We start from the raw sequence: 13048 nt of genomic DNA, 5'->3' as shown, positions 1-13048 counted from the left end.
AAGCTTTCCTGCTCTTGATTACTGGGTGGTGCTGCTGCCACTGCCAGCCGCCATGTTTGTTTACAGTTAACATGGGAAGTGGGTCTTCCTCCCTCTCCTGTGGAGTTTTCCTCCCTCCACCACTCTCACAAGCTTTCCCACTCCTGGTTACTGGGCACGCCCCCTTTCGCACCAGAGCCTCTCTGGCCTGCCTGGCTTGTTTATTTACAGTCCCGGGAAGGATTCTCTTCCCCCAATCTTTGGCGCTCAGTGTGTCCCACCCTCTTTCCCATGTGTCTTTATTGTTCTTATTGCTTATTACTCAGTTTCTCTTTTTTCCCCAGGTGGAGGTCATTCTGTCCAGGGGGCTATGCTGCTCTGGCCCAGCCTTGTCTGTGGGAGTACCGTGGTACCGTGAAGCTCTCCTGGTCCGTTTCTTCCCAAGCCATCTGGGCATGGGCAACTGGCAGCCCGTGGGCCCTCCTGGTTTCTCCGTTTAACGTGAAGTGGAGATTCTCTGTGCCAGCTGGAGGTGTGGAAGGATCAAAGTTATGCCTCTTCTCAGTGACTATGCCTGCAAAGTGTGTCTCCAGCGTCTCTCCAAGATTTCTCTATAGGAGACTCGCTCTCTGCTTCCTCCCTCTAGCCACCATCTTGGAATCTCCAGTCATAGTTCTTGAATTCAGGTATGAGTTGCTGGAGAATAAAGCAGCACTGGACACTTTCTGGCTGGAGACAAATGTGGCTCTCTGGTGCAGGTAACTCCGGAGTTGACTGGTGCTGTCCATGCTGCGTTGCTTGGAGCTGCTTACTGCCCTGAGCAGGGAGTTACTGATTTCCAGGTTTCATTGCACTTCTCTAGCTGTAGCCTTTCCTTTCTCTCTAATAAATCCACTTTATATACTGGCTTTGGCTCATCATTCAGCTGATTCACGAGCCAGTTCCCTGGCCTGTGAAGGCAAGGACCCTCAACACCAGCTTCTCAAACATGAGGATAGTTGGCTGATACCTGCCATTCATGGCTCAGAGGATTGGCTCCAAGTTTTGGCTTTCCTACCTTTCCTTATTCCTCCTGTACATCTATGCCCCTTAGTTTATGACCCACGTCCAATAATATTACTGCATTTGTTTTAGGTCTAAAGTCTGCATATGATGGAGAACATATGATATTTGGCCTTCTGAGCCTGGCTAACTTGGCTTAAGATGAAGGTTTCCAGTTCCATTCATTTACTTGTGATTTACAAAATTGCATTCTTCTTTGTGGCTGAGCAAAATTTCATTGTGTATAAATACTACATTTTCTTAATCCATTCATCAGTACTGGGGAATCTTGGTTGTTTCCATAACTTGGTATTGTGAACTGTGCTGCAATAAACATGGGTGTGCAGGTGCTTTTGGAATAAACTGAGTTGCATTCTTTTGAGTATATCCCTAGGAGTGGTATTGCTGTTTAGTTCAGTTTCCCATTTCTTTATTGGTTCATTGATTTTGGAGGAGTTTAGTTTTTTCAGCTCTCTGTATATTCTGGTTATCAGTCCTTGATCTGGTGTATAGCCAGCAAATATTTTCTCCCACTCTGCTGGTGGTCTCTTCAGTTTACAGACCATTTCTTTTGTTGTGCAGAAGCTTTTTAATTTCATGTAGTCCCATTTGTCCATCTTTTCTCTTAGTTGCTGGGCTGCTGGAGTTCTATTGAGGAAGTTATTTCCTAGACCTATTGCTTCCAGAGTATTTCTTTCTCTTTCTTGTTCTAAATTTAGACTTTGGGGCCTGATATTCAGGTTCTTAATCCACTGTGATTTAATACAGGAACAGGGTGAGAAACATGAATCTAGTTTCAGTTTTCTGCAGGCAGATAACCACTTTTCCCAGCAACATTTCTGGAAGAGTTTGAACCTTCTCTGTTAACCTAATTATTTCATCTCAGAAGGGCAAGTTTTCAGTATTTTTCAGACTCAATATTAATATTTGAGTTAATTTCACTGTCATAACTTCTTTTTAACTTTTTTTAGTAATTAATAGGTAATATTTGCTCCCTATGGTAATAACATAACATTATTGGATAAAATATTAGCAAAACATTTAAATATTGCTAAAGTACTAGTGAGAAAGTTAATATTTATAGTACTTGACCATTTTTTTGTGTCAGAATAGTTTATATTTGCATGATTATATATGTCATATATTTGGAGAGGACTTTGACTTCTGATTCCATAAATACAATGAAGCCTTTTTCATCACAGAGGATGCATGAAAAATAAAATCGAATGTGAGTAGGCAACTTAGCTCCAAAATAGAATATGAAAAATAGCCCCATGGTGTGCCTCTGTCTGTGATCTAGACTAATGAGGGTAGAAATATTGGGATTGTGATTCAAGAGCTGACTCAGGGAAAACAATGAGACACTGTATAAAGAACAAGTCAGGCATAGTTATTAATACCTGTCATCCCAATTATTCCTGAAGTATATGTAGCAGTATCACAGGCTGAAGCTACAACCAGAATGAAAGTGTGTGACTCTATCTGAAAAAATATGTAAAGCAAAAAGACTTGAGTTGTGACTCAAATGGTAGTGTGCTTGCCTAGCACCTGTGAAGTCCTGAAAACAAAATCCTCATACCAAATAAACATCTCTTTTGTACATTGAATTCTATGTCCATTGATTTATAGTAAGTGACAGTAATCAGTACGATTTTGACTCTGTTTCTTTCCTCTCTTCACATTCATCACTTTCAGAAATTACTCATATCACACACTCAAGATAAAAACAGATTGACTATGTTTGGGTCATAGATAGATGGGCCCCATAATTATTTTTAGCATCATCTAGAGTATTCAGTTATTCACAGATCTGGCAGAGATTTTCATAGAAAGGAAAATGGGAAAATGCACAAGAAATGTGTGCGAGTAAACCTCATGGCATTGGCTGAGGCACATTTCACAATTCAAATCATTCCCAGATTGAGAACCACTTGATAATTGTATTCATTAGAATACAGTCTATCCAGAATTCTGTGTATTCCACTTGATACAAGTGGAAGTATCATTCACTTTTCCTGGAAGTTATCATTCTTAGTACTAGATGAGATTCCTTCATTAGTATCATGGAGAGATTATCACTAGGCAGAGTATAAGAAATTTTTGATACTGTTTCTTAAGAACAAAGGTATGTAATTGGTAATAAAAGATTTTATTGTGCTGAGAAAGTTTGGGTATTAGTAGTAAGATTGAAGAGGCATCAATTATTGGTCTTCAAAGAACTCTACCACACATATGGGAATCCCAAATTGTACAATACAGACAGACGTATAAGAATTTTAAACAGAGTGTCATAACAATAAACTGACAAATATAAATTATGTCTATTCCTTAGGTAATGTATCAGTTAAAATATTTGAAGGCATTGTGTACTAGTAGTTCTCAAAGACAGGTAAAACCACAGGTCAAGGAAAACTAGTGTTTTACAGGAACAATTAACATAGTGCCATTTACTAAATAGATGTGCATTTGGTAATTCAATATGAACTTAAACACAAGGCTGCTTATTTGCCAGGAACAGGGAGATAGAAATCCAGAGTATTTTGTTTTGAGGCCAGACTGGGCAAAATGTTATCTAGATCTCATCTCAAACAACAAAGTTGGGCATGATTGCATTCACCTGTCATCCCCAATATGTGGGAAGAATAAATACAAGGAATGAAGTGTAGGGTGAACCCAGAAAATAATGTGATATGCTGTTCCAAAAATAACTAAAATCCAAAAGAGTCATGAGGACATGACTCAAGTGGTAGAGTGCCTTCTTGGCATAGAAAATGTGAGGCAATGATTCCACTGACAGTAGTATAAGGAAGAAAAGTGTTTACAGGTACATGAAATCAATATTTACATGTTTATGTTTGCAGAAAAAGCTAACCTTATCATTTATCTAAACTTACTGTCCTTTTTAATAATTAATTAATTAATTTCTGCTATTGTGGGAATTCAACTAGGGCGTCATACATGCTAAACACACTGTCTACCTCTGAACTACACCCTCAGTCTCATATTTTAATAGAATTGTATATGGAATTATTTTTATTATAAGGTGGGGAATTTTAAAATATGTATTGAAGGCCTGTAGCAATGAAAACATGATATTTTTTACCTCATAAAAGATTAATGTCAAGGTTTTGCTTGCTCCAGGAAAAATTTGCTATGATTTTCCATTAGTTGATTCAATTTATTTATGTTTGTAAGCTTACTGATGTTCTTACAACACCACCTTACTTTTCCATATGTCAATTATATAATCAAGCCTCAATTTTCTTTCCCTTGATTAGTCTTGCAAGTGATTTATCACTTTGTAAATTCTCTAAGACAATCAATTTTTTCATTAACACTTTCTATTATTTATTTTATTTTAACCTATGTTTCTTCTTATCTTCACTACCTTATTTGACAAAGTTTGGATTGATTTTACTGTTATTTTCCTGACTTCCTAGACTCAATACTTAACTTCAATCTCTCTAAGATTTTTCTAAAATCAATGATATAGTTTGTTTCTTTCTGTTAAAATTTTTCATTTACATATGCATTTGAATTGATTGTGTCTTATATTCCACAGAGGTTGTAGTAATGATGTTTACCCAAAATATTCAGGAAGTCTTTCTGTATTGTCAGGTCCTCCCTCACATTTCCTTCGTGATCACACATTCCAGTTTTTCAGAGAATGTTTCAATTCATACTTGTCCACTAAAGCTGAGTATAAATAAAATTCTCTGTCAATCCCAAAATGTCCTGATATGAATTAGAGATAAAACACAAAACTAGTTGAAGATTCAGTTGAAAATCATAAAAAGGAAGAAGGTGGTAGCTATTCTGGATCTAAGGTAATGTTAAATATAGCTTAAAAATAGAAAATATTAGGAAGAACATTATGGAGGTAATAAATAAGAAGGCATAGAGACATCATGATTATTTTGCAATGATAAAAGGAAAATGAGACCACTGAAGATGAAAACCTTATGTAATGGATGAGGAAAGTGAGAATAATATGCTGATGTACTAACCATAAACCCAAGTGAGTATTTTATAAGTGAAGAGTCTGCAATAGTAATTTCTCCATGAAATTTGTGCTGTATAAGAAGAAAATTGAACAAACATAGAGCAGGAAGGTACAGAGTACAAATCCAGTGTGGCTACAACCTAAGTATTTCTCTTTGCCCATGTTCAATTTTTCTGCATTTTCCAATTCTATGAACCAAATACCACAGCACAAGTATTAAAATTCTGTCGTTTTGCTGAAAAAATTCATTGCAGTCCTCCATCCCTATTCCTTAGGATGGAGATGAAAGATTGCAGCATGTGGAGGACCATGGTGTACCATGCTGTCCTGAGGTGATGGCACCCTTACTGGTGGAATGAGAGACAGCTGAGCTGAGGTACACTCCAAAACCAGTTCCACAAAACAAGCAAACAACTGAAAGGTGAGAGTCACAGTTGGAGAAGGCTTTATGTTTTCTGCCTACTGATGGAACTCTCTGAATGGAGGAAGAAATTCAAATATGTGAATAAATGATCTCTGAGACTGGAACACCAGCAAAGATGTCAAGAACAATATGGACTGACATTTACTACAGTAATAACTGCAGGTGTCAGATGAGTCAAGATTGACAAATATAAGAGTGTCACCAAAGAAATTATGAATTTCCACAACTTTGCAAAGATAAGTTGGAACACCACTAAGCAGTGGACCTGGGAGTCCAAAATGCTGATAAAATATGACATCATAACCAAAAAGCCACACACATGAGTGTAGAGGGTGACAGATGGCCCCAAAACAATCATATACCATCAAAGTAAGGAGTAGATTTGTGCTTATTACAAAATTGTTTCCAATTCTACAAGTTTCATAAACAGCCTTCTTCACCTGCGAGTTTAACCTGTCATTTTTAATTTATTTTTTGGGACATGCATTGGAGTGTACTTCACTTCAGCTCTGTCACTTTCTCTCAGAAATGGTGAATTGGCCTCACTGTTGTATATTTGACTATGCTAGTACTCAGTCCCTTCATCTACCCCTGTGGAACAGTTACAGTATAATGTCTGGTGAAAACTTGACATAAAAACCCTAATATAAGGACCTATGCTGTACATTAGAATGGTGATGGAAAGTACAGCAAAAATAAATATCCACATCTGTTAATTCTGCCTCCATGAACATACTAATACTGTATTTGGGGGCGTTTAATTTGTCATTGTGTTACATAGTAGGCTAATGACTAACAATATGTGCGTTGGAAGGAATTGGAATTTTTCTTGGCATGAGGATTTGAACTCAGGGAATTGTGCTTAGTAGGCATAAACTCTCCATTTGAACACTTCCTTGGATGGTTTTAATTTAGGAAATTTTCCACTGTGCTATTGCATTTATATCTAGTCCAGTTTGAACCTCTATCTTCCTGTTTATGGTTCTGCCACAGATGCCATTGCAAATGTTCATCACCACACCCAGCCTTTAGTGGTTGGGGTGGGGTCTTGTGAACATATTGCTTGGGCTTGCCTTGAAGCGTGGTCTTCTAGAAATCTCCCTCCTGAGCAACTAGGATTACAGGTACCATTGCACCCAGCTGGAATACGATATTTTAAAGAATGTGGATATAAATTTAGCTAAGAAGGTGAAGTGCTTTTCAGGTGAATGATGTTGATGGTTTCACAACTATGTGTATGCTGTTAATGCCACCAACCTGTGAACTTTAATGTGATTGTAATGTTTCAAGAAAAACATGAAAATAAAAAGCAGTTGAATCTTAAAGGGTGAATGAAGTAAATTAACATCTCACATGAGCTTATTTCCCAATATACGCACAACTCTCCACCCTCTTGGAAATAATCACTTTATCAGTCACATTTTTCTCCATTAATATTACAAAGATCTTAGAGACTGTCATGGCATGGACCACAGGGAGTAATTTTGACTTCTTTGAATTGGGCATCCTATGCCAGGTAATAGTAAATAAGCAGTCTGTACCTACAGCATTTAGTCTGATGTCTGTAGTCCAGTGATCTATACCTGTGTCTGCTCTTGCAATAGTTTTCTGCATCGGGAAACTCCTCTCTGTGACTTTAGTCATATTGATATTGAAGATAAAGATTGAGCCTTCACTTGACAACAGGCAAGTTTGGTTTTTCACATCCACAAGCCTTGGTCATGACCAAACAAAACAACAGTGTACCCAAGTAAGTGCTAAAAAGGACAGGGATGAAAGTAAAACTATCCTATCATTACTTACTCATCATCAGAACAAGTATAATGTCTTGGATGGCTTAAAGGGAAAATAACTTCATGCAATTTTAAGACGTGTGCAGTGTGAAATTTATGTTCTTGGTCATGATGGAGGTCACAAAGTTTTCATTAAATATTTTCCTTTCAACTTATGGTTGTTCTCCTCTTCCCCATAGACAGCTCAACAAAAGTACAGAAATGGGTCCAATTGAATTATTTCATAAGCAAACCAAATAATTATGGTGTACTTATCATGAGCAGGGTGTCAGTAGCTACAATATCACGTATGGGTATAATGTTTCCTAAGTGGCAGGCTTTGAGATATGTATACTATACCGCTAGTTTCACTGCAAATGCTCCACAAGCCATAACCTCTCATTCTATTATTATTGTTTTGCAGAAAAGGAAATAGCACAGCATTTCGGGACAACATGTACTGGTAGTTAGGTGGAAAATACTGAATCCTTGTTTGAATTGATCTGTGTGGTTAAGACACAGAACTTTCCTACTGCTGATGGAGCAACCAGCCATTATTTCATTTTCCTTCCACTCCACTCGAAATCTCTTTCTTACATCATTGTTCCTCTGGGGATTCCAGGTAGATCTCTTTTGGATGATATTGTGGATCTCAGGATATGACCACAAAATTAGGAACAAGATAATTCAACACAGGCCTCTCTCTCTTTCCACCTATGTGCTTATTTCTGCTTATTTCTTTTCCTATTGAGACAGGGTCTCTCCCCATACTTCATGAATTTCTCAAATTTATTATCCTTTTGACTATGACTCCAGATTGCAGATATTACCTGTGTTTTCACCCATTTGGCCTCCATCTTCCTCCATGTTTGCAAGGTTGTTTGGGTCACAGGCCATTGTTTCATGGTATTTTTCTTATCCACAAGTAATTATATTAATAAAGAACATTAAACGTTCTATTAATAAAGAACTTTTAATCTAAACAAATTAAAAGTTTTTTTTAAAAAGAAAATTCATACAATAAACCTGACACATATGTGAGTGTTATGTCTGTTTTACATATTACAGAATTCCCTAACTATATATGTGCATTACTTCCTGTACTTTTTCATTTTACATTTTTGCTAATTAAATGATAGTGTGTTCAAAAGCTAATCTATTATCTAAGAATAATAAATTGAGGGTAAAAACCTGGGATTAGGCCAACCCTTGAACAAATTTTGTCAACCATACATCAGAGGGTTCATGGTTAGAGAAATAATGATGTAGAATGTGCAGGGCACAATAGAAAACAGAATGTAAAACAAGCTGTTTTGTACAACACCTATTTTACTGAGATTATACTGATGATAATAGCCATTAATATGCATAAAATGTGAAACAGCAAATGTGCTCACTAATGTGTCATTATTTTCTGACACGTGGAGAAGTGAAAATTAAATCTATGTTTCTAGAAAGTGATGTCACAAGATATGTGATTTATCAAAATTTGAACTCCATCAAATCATAAGTAGCAGTAAGATATTTTTAAATGTTTAAAGTGTATTATTTGCATGATGCAAATATCAAAGTAAAACCCCATTGTAAAATTAACATGTGTTAATATAAAAGAAAAATGTTTAAAATCAAATAAAATTTTAGTGAGTGCTTAAATAGAAAAGGGTGGTAAATAAGGGCAGATTCACTGGCTCATGCCTGCAATTCCAGCTTCCTGGGAAGCAGGGACAGAAAGATTGTGATTTGAGTCCAGCCTGGGCAAAAGGTTATCGATATCCTTCCTCAATGTACAAACTTGTCATGGTGGAACACACCTATAATCTTGGCTACCTGGAGGCACAGCTAGGAGCATTATGGACCAAGGCAAACCTTAGTCTAAAATGAGACCCTATCTGAAAAATAATGAAAGCAAATACAGCTGGGGACGTTGTTCATAGGGTAGAAGACATCCTTTTCAAACATGAAGCCCTGAGTTCAAACCCCCAAACAAACAAACAAAAAAATGAGGGAGATATGGAAACAAAGAATGAAGAAACAAGTAGAATATAACTAAGACATAACAAAGTTTTCTGATTATGAATGAATGACTTCGATTTAGAGTTTAGATGATGCAGTTCTAAGACTCTTACATTCTTTCAAATACTTAACAGCAATTTGTGCCATGGTTTAAAATAAAATAAAGTGTATTTGTTTTCAGTTTCTAAGAAGTAGTTTTATTTTTTTTTTTGAATTAGTACACATCAGTAATATAATGGTTTTTAAGTGTGGCAATTCCATACATTTACACAGTATACTTAAAAAATTTCATTCACCACATTTTATCCCATTCTTTCTTTCCTCAATTTCCTATAATATGAATGGTTATCTCCTTAAAGGGAAAAGGATCCTGTAATCTTTCCTTGGCTGACATCTGTTTCATATCTGTCATGGTTCCAAATAAGCTAATGGACCTTCAAAATACTAGAAGAGTCATATCCTGTGTTGACTGTGTGACACAGATGTCCCTTTTTATAATTTTTGGATGTATGAATAGTCTGCTTATCACTGTGATGGCTTATGATTGGTTTGTGGCCATCTGTCATACGCTGCATTACTCAGTCATCATGAATCCTCAACTCTGTGCCATCTTAGTACTGGTGTCTTTTTTGTTTGGTCTTTTGGACTCCCAAGTGCACAATTTTATTTTCTTACAATTCTCCTATCAAAGATCTAGAAATTTCTAATTTCTTCTGTGATCCTTCTGAACGTCTTAGTCTTGGCTGGTCTGATAACTTTATAGTTAATAAAATCATGTAATTTCTTCCTGGAATTTTTGGATTTCTTCCTATCTCAGGGATATTTTTCTCCTACTATAAGATTATATTTTCAATTCTGAGTGTCCCATCACCAGAAGGGTAGTATAAAGCCTTCTCTACCTGTGGGTCTCACCTGTCAAATGTATGCTTATTTTATGGAACATGCCTTGGACTGTATCTCAGTTTAGTTATATCACATTCTCCATAAAAGTTATGGTGGCCTCATTGCTGTACACTGTGGTTACCCCTATGCTTATTCCCTTCATCTACAGCCTGTGGAATGGGGACATTAAATATTCCTTGAAGAAGATTCTCAGGAGAAAATTATGATGTCAGAAACTGTGATTTGTTGGCTGTGTAGATTGCAAATATCAGTAGCAGTACAACTAAACATGGATACATGTAAAGACTGAATCCTTGTTTGCATTATTTTTTGATAATTTTATTTCTAAATAATAAACTCTTCTCTTACACTGTTAATAGTATTTGTCGTGAGTACCAAGACTGACCTTTGTCTGGTCACTTAGTTAGGGATTTACTTTGGATCCAAGACTTTTCCCATGGCTTAAGAGAATAGCAGCATAACTCAATCAGTTCTGAGTAAGACACTGGATTTATGAATGCCCACTGGAATAATCATGTCTTTATCATGAAGACAACTATGACAGTGTGGATAGGAAGGTGAGAGAAAACCGGTGGGCAACATTAGCACTATTTATTAATTTTTTTTGTTATTTATTAACAGCAATCTTACTGACTTAACTTTCACCTCATATTGGTTACATTTTCAATAGAGATATCACTCATAGTATCAGAAAAGCTTTCCTAACTGCTACAAAGGGATTAAGAAGATGAAGATGAGGAGGAGGAGGAGGATGACAGTGAAATAGCATCAGGAAGCATGTTTGGTGGATTTTTAAATGCTGAGCTCCATGTTTTATGCAACTTTTTCACTTCATTTTCCAGCTATAGGTACATCAATTATTACAGTTTTAGAGAAGATTCAAGAATATACTCACATAATTTTATTAGGCTTTTATGTAGAAATGAGTTAAGTTGTATTTTAATTGGGTTGTCATATTATAGAGAGAGGATCATTAATCAGAATTCTGGCAACTTTTTGCCTTGACAGGCCAGCAAGCCATTTCTCTGCCTGTCACTCCAGGAAGACATTGTTTACTCTGCTACTGCTTTAGGGGGTCCCTGCTAGCTCACTGGCAGAGAAGTGGGTGTTTCCAACAACACCAAATAAAGAAGTATAAGTAGCAATTATAGAAAAAATAGAGAAAGCAGCAGCACGCAATTTTGTGCCCACAACTCTTCCCATAGTCTAGGATGGACATCAAACTGAAGCTTCTTCCTATATTCTTGCAATTAATAGTCAATCTCAAAGTGAAGCATAAAGCCAGGACCTGGTTTTGTTCCTATGTAGAAAACTGGATATGCATTAAAATATATTTGACATGCACCTGAAGTTTAGGCTTCTTGACTTGTGTGAACAACTTTCTGTTGACTATGAAATAATGTTTAAGATGAGAACTGTCACCAGGCACCGTGGTACACACCTGCAATCCAAGCACTAGGATTATAAACTATTAAAGGGGGTTTACCATTCATAGGTAGCCTGAGCTACAGAATGAGTCTCTGTTTCAAAAATTAGGAAAAACTGTAAGTACTATATCTCTGATACCATTTCTTATCCATATTATTTCATTTCAGAAGGTCAGGTTTTCATTATTTATCAGACTCAACATTGCCAATTGAGATAATTTCCCACTCATAAAACTGAATTTGGTTAGTACTTAATGGATTATAGCTGATCCCTATGTTAATAGCATGTAATGAAGGGATAGAATATGTGAAAAATAAAATTTACATATCAGTGTTAGTAGTAATATTGAGGAGGTTAATATTTATATCACTCAACAAATTACTACATTCTCATTATTGTGCAGGACATTTGGTAGTTGTACAAATATATGCCATATATTTGGAGAAGAATTAGTAACTTTCTTTTACTCTCATTCTCTAAATCCAATGATGCCTTGTTTGACACAGATGAGGCATCATAAATAAAAAACAAATGAAGGTACATCTCATTAACAAAATAATAGCCCCATGCTGTGGGTCATGCCTATGATCCAGACTACATGGGATAGTAGGATTGTGGTTCAAGGCAGATCAGGGAGAAATGCTTAGCAAGACTCTATCTCAAGAACAAGGAGACGTAAAGTGTTTAATTTCTGTAACCACAGCTATGTAGGAGGCATATGTAAGAGGGTCTCAGACTGAGAAGAGCATGAAAAAAAGGTGTGAGACAAAATAACCAAAGTCAAAAGGGCTTGAGTTATATTTTATGTGGTCGAGTGGTTTACTAGCATGTGGGAGGCCTTATGTTCAAAATCTCAGTACCACCAAATAAGTAAATTCTTTGCCATGCATTGAATAGCATATCCATTGGTTCACAAAAATTGACTGTACTCAGTTTGACTTTGACTGCCTTATTACTCTCCTATCGTCAAATTTATCTATTTTAGAAATGATTCATAGCACTAACTCAAGTTAAAACAGATCTAGTTTTTGTTTATATGACAGACCCTGGGGCTTATTATTCTATTCAACAGCATCTACAGTATTCAATTATTAATATATGGGACAGAGAATTTAATAGAAAGGAAAAAGTGTTTATGTAAACTTTGTGGCTTAGGCTGAGACATATTTTACAATTCATGTCAGTCCAGGTGTGAGATTGATGATATATATATATATATATATATATATATATATATAGAGAGAGAGAGAGAGAGAGAGAGAGAGAGAGAGAGAGAGAGATATGGGCAGGTGGAAATAAACTTCCAGTGTTGCTCTAGGTGCTACAGATGTTGTGGAAAAGGCCATTATTCTCCCATTTCCTTTAAGAAGTTTCAGCACAGAGAGGTAGAGTAACAGAAATTTTGCAGATGGTACTAGGTCAATATTATAGGACAAAAATTTTCATTTCCTGACTTCTAGACCTGGTCCCTGTCTCTTCCACTTC

This window comes from Castor canadensis, chromosome 14, assembly GCF_047511655.1.
Source record: "Castor canadensis chromosome 14, mCasCan1.hap1v2, whole genome shotgun sequence".
Taxonomy (NCBI): domain Eukaryota; kingdom Metazoa; phylum Chordata; class Mammalia; order Rodentia; family Castoridae; genus Castor; species Castor canadensis.
Note: the sequence above shows the minus strand (reverse complement) of the source record.